Below are 5,476 nucleotides of genomic sequence, written 5' to 3' on the forward strand. Positions count from 1 at the left end.
TTTGATGCCATATCTGCCACCTCATTTCCATGGATACCACTATGACCCCTGATCCAGCAAATAACCACTATGTCAAGTCCCTTGATAAGCATCAACTCCTTTATCTTGAAGAAAATTGTGTGATGTGAGTGTCCAGATAAGTAGGGTAGAAGGTGCAAAGCAGACATTGAATCTGGCAAAATCAAAACCAGATCCTCCTTGATCAATACATCCTCAGTTTCAAACTGCAACTGCATTTAGTTTGCCTTCCACTACAACAGAAAGAAATAGCAGCAAAACTAAATAATAAACGTTGGCCAAAGTCACCCTGGAGGCCAAAATCACCCCAGGCATTTTGGTCAATGTTCATTATTTTGTTTTGCTGCCATTTGTTTCTGTTGTAGAGTGGCCGAAGTCATCCCACTTGACAGTACTCATTTTAGAGTGGAAAATCTTTCCAAATGCTTAAAAGGTCAGTACAATCTCAACCAACCCTTCTTATATAAGCTAGCTAACACATGTAAATTGTATAATGTGATTAATATATAACAAATAGTCCAATAGTTAGTTAAAGACTACTTATAGCCTTATAAGAATATGCTAAGCTGCTAGCTATGTGACTGTATATGTACAATTTATTGAAAACTTGATGCCTCTGTACCAAAAACATACAATTCATTGGAACGTAGTACACACTAAGATTCAAGGCAACAGGTTCATATTCCAATTTGTTATAGTACATTTGTACTAAACTATGAATAACAATACCTCAAAATAAATTGAAGACTGCCACTCATTATATTTAAATATATAAATAATAATAAAAAAATATAAAAATCATGATTTTTTATAAAAAAATCAATTGATTTAATCATTGCCAACCCTGCCAAGTACTGGTGCACCCGGTAACTTTCTGCTATTCAGAGCTGCAAGTTTTACTCTCCTGCCAGGAAGACACTTGAACCACCTGAGTTACAGTTCCTTTCGAGCAGAAACGGAAGGAGTAGCCTCAAGGATACTATCACTGTCAAGGTCTGAGTCTTCAACAACAAAGGTGCCAGAAGCTGCACCACCCCTCTCCAACCGACTCACCAGTCTCCACTCTCCACCACTCCAGATGACACTGGAGGACCAAAACCTGACCCAGCAAGGCAGTGGGAATCTCCCATGTTGAATCAAACTACAACTCCTTATGTAAAAACACCAAAGGCACAAATAACACAGAAGTAAACACAATGAAATAAAAATAAATAAAGATTTTAATACAGATAAATGAAAAATACATAAATAAATAAAGTAAATAATAAAAATTAAATAAAAAAACAAATTCAGCATAGCAGACTGGCAAACCTCTGAAAAAGAAAGACAGTCATGTTCATAAGGAATCAAACTGGAAATAATGATTATTTCAAGTATATACAATACTTATCCTTTGACAATAAATTCACCGGTTCTTAGAGAGCTCATATGACACACATGCTTTTTCCGTGAACGCAACTGACTTTCTTCATTTTACCAGTTGTACTCACTAGCAAAGGTCCCAACTTGGCTTAGTTTCAAAGATTGATCCATGGTTTGCAAAGGAAGAGATGCCATGGTCAGGAAGATGTGCCCCGTGAGCAGGAATTTATATTGTCATTTTTTAATCCTGTGCAGTGCGCCATCCTATACCAATAAAAAAATGGTCTGTGTGCCATACTCCGAAAAGGCTAAAATAGTTTAAATATGGATGTACAGCCAGGATAAATATGGATGTACTCAATGTATCCTGGCACTGCAGAGCATTAGCATCGGGCGTGGCAGCCGCTGCTGGTTTACTCGGCTTAGTGTTGTCATGCACTTGTAGCGAGTGGTTCTCCCATTAGGTGCTCCTGTATTTTGCTTGTCTAGAATATTCCTGCGTTTTTTATTATTGTCATGAATTGTGTTACTAGGAGTATGATCAGTGTCGAGTGAATGCACGAATGTGACAATGCTGAGGCACAACTTGTTAGCAATCAATTTTGGAGATGTGTCGGATTTCATCTAGAGTGAGAGGCTTGTTCTGCCGTCAGTGTTGAGTGCCTTCTTGGTGAATTTGTCTGAAGTCGAGGACTGATTCGAGTAATATGTTATTGTATTGTTCTCAATTATAGTGAATGAAATGACAAGAGCTGGTGTTGTTTGTTTAAATGAAGTTCTGTGTGATGGAAGTTTGCTTGAGAAGCAGTCGTAGAGATCGCTTTTGTAGAATCAATCGCGGTCGTAGAGATCAACATATTTGTGTGAGATCGCTTTCCCCGCCAAAAGACAGGCGGCCCATCCCGAGATTCAAAACAACCCACGCCCGCCTCGTGTCGTGTGATTGGTCCCTGGTGTCTGATTTGATGAGAATGACGCGCCTGCCAAGAATGTTCAAGAAAGCCTGTGAATGTATGCCTGAAGAGTAAAGAGTAAACCAATTAGAACGAATGTTTCAAACGTGTCTGCTCTAATTTATTAGTGCTGCAACATAATTAGTGAATTTTTACTGTTCCCTTTACCATGTTTTACTGGTACACTGAAAATATTCCGTGCGTTAGGTGCAATTAGCTCAAGTTGCTAGATAGCTCAATGTAGCAAAACAAATTAGTACGAAAAGTTCATTCACTGCTTTCGTAACAGCTATCTGAAATTTTTGCCAGCCACAGCCGCTTGGCGGATGACGTAATGACAGGACCAAAAGGAAAAGCGTTGAATTTTCATGCAAGTTTAAATTTAATAGTTGAAAAAAGTTATTAATAACTGAAATATTCCTGAAAAATGCATGACTTTAAATTATCGTGCTTTTATGATTAAACAAACGTACAAAGAACTTTCACAATCAAGCTTCACAGTTTTCATCATTGGAGTAAGTTTTCCCGCACCTGCAGCGGCTGGCTGTCAAAATAATATATGTTAAAAAATTACTTTTTAAAGACAACACTTCTAAAGAATCCAGTGTCTCCAATGTTACAGATGTACAATAAATTTCTCATTTTATTTTTGAATATTAAAAAAATTAATTTTTCGATTTTTGTTATTATATGAAAAGTTTCTTCAAAATTATTTATTCTGTCAATTGATTCATGCATTGCCTCCAACTTCACACAAGTGTGCAAAATTTCAGATCAATTGGACAGGTAAAAGAGTGTCAAATAACAGTTATAAGATTTGTAGATGATAAAATTATTTTTTCAATTTTTTTAACATTGAAAAAAAATGTTTTTAATTCTTAAAATAATTTATTTTGTCATTTGATTCATGCATTGTCTCCAACTTTACGCAAGTGTGCAAAATTTCAGATTGATAGGATAAGTAGAAGTGTGTTAAATTTTGATTACAAGATTTGTAGCAGACAGACAGACAGACAGACAAACAAACAAGAAGTGAAGTTAAAGAGAGGTGTTGTAAAAACCAGAAGGAAACTGTTGTTTGCTTAAAGTTGTGATGCGTAATTTTTCAAGTTTTATCATCATTTACTATTGTGTTGTGTGTAAAAGTAGCCCCAAATCCTTCATTTGTCATTTACGTGTCCATGGACCATGGACGTACTGTATTTTGTAGACCCACAACTGGAATTCGCATAGTTTTTCCTGCAGTGAAGCCATTAGTCTAATTCAGAGCATGGACAGCACTGATAAGAGGCACAGTCATACATTCTATTACCTAGAGTCCTACTATTACAGAATGATTGACGAGTAAATAATTTTTCAAGTGATGGATTCATTGGATTGGTTATTGAATCTTGATGTGACTTCTGTGAGCTGGCATTCCAGCCATAGTGGCAAAAACAGAGAGTTTTTGACTCTCTCTCAAGTTCATTTTTGAGTACTACCAATAAGTAGACCAGAAAAGTATTCTGCAATCTAGTAGTTTACCCTAGGGCCTAGGCTAGAGTTCTGTATTGGTGTGAATTGTGTGTCTGGCTCTCTAGAAATTTGGAATATAGTTCATATGTTTTTTTTTAATTCAGGGCAGAAATGATAAACTAAAGAAGTGGTTTTGTTTATTTTAGGTGAAATTGAATCATTTACCTTAATTATTGTAATGGGCATAGGACTCAGGAGTTTAGAACTTTGAATTATGTTTGCAGTAGTAGGTAAGTAGGTTACTGTAGGTGACTTTATCAAGTGTTGAGTGTTAATTCAGGTGATTTAATTGATTTGCAATGTAAAATTTGTCTTTTTTTGTGTGAGGCCTTTATGTGTGACAATGAACCATTTTTGCTGTGCCTATTGCAGTTATTTTTCCAAATTTCACTCTCTTATAGTCTTACTTTATTATTTCTCTAATGAACATGATAAACAAGATTTTTTGCTAAATTTTCAAATAAATGGATGTTTGAACCAGTATTCATAGGCCAATCCTTTTAGAAAGCACATTGTAAGAGCTCATCCAGAGTTTCTTTAAGAAGAAACAACAATATATTGGCAATGAATCATGTAAACTCTTTCTGAGTTCTGACAAGCTCTGCAGATATAAATGACCATGAAGATATATCAAATAAAGACTTGAATTCTATCAGTGAAGAAGATTCTTGATGATGATTGATGGATTCATGATGGAAGAAGTCCCTGAGGAAGGAATCATCAAATTGGAAGACAGAGAAGAATTTTATGGAAATATGTGAGTAAATGAATACCAGTTTCATATATATATGTATATTTGATTCAAATTTCCTGAAAATTTTGAAAATTCTTCCATTGTCATCTATTGTTGCGAGAGGCTGTTATGTGAAAGATGCAATTATGACATTTGGGGGACATCTATGATGATTCAACATTGGATTTATTTATGTTACATATCTCCTTGCTATAGTTGCTATTGGCTTATTACTCTGCGTTTTGCAATCTAGACTGTTCCCTGCAAGACTTGTCAATTAATGTAGAATGTGGTTTATTCATGAGCTGGCTTTTGATGTGTTCCTGAGAAACTGAGATAACATGTCTGGCTTATAAAAATGAGATAAGAATGTTCACCTACTTGATTTAATGCAATGAGGTAAACCTGCAAGTGCATTAACATGAATATTTCATATACTTGTATGGATGTTAACATGAAATCATAATCCAGGAGCTTCTTTAACTTTAATAAATTTAAATTTAATTCAAGAATGAAAATATAAAGATTATTTTTGTTGCATATTTAAAGCAGCATAACTCTTTCATTTAGGCCTTGGACTGGATGCAATTCAAATGGCTCTTGAGTTTTTCAGTTTTATTTATTGCATGGAATAGAGATATTATTCAATCCGTTTCTATTATCAGAAGTCCCTTATGTACTAATAACATTCATTTTTTACAGTTAATTCAAGAACTCAACCGAATAGCTGAGGTTAACTTGCCGGACATGATGACCGTGTCCATTAAGAAGTACACTAGCTCCATCATATAGCTAGTTGCCATTGACGGGACCCGTATGGAAGGAGATGGTAAGAAACTTTCATGTAATCGCATTATACAATTAATGACTAGAAGTGCAATGATAGTACCCTTAC

The sequence above is a fragment of the Hyalella azteca genome, unplaced genomic scaffold, assembly GCF_000764305.2.
Source record: "Hyalella azteca isolate HAZT.00-mixed unplaced genomic scaffold, Hazt_2.0.2 contig11911, whole genome shotgun sequence".
NCBI lineage: Eukaryota > Metazoa > Arthropoda > Malacostraca > Amphipoda > Hyalellidae > Hyalella > Hyalella azteca.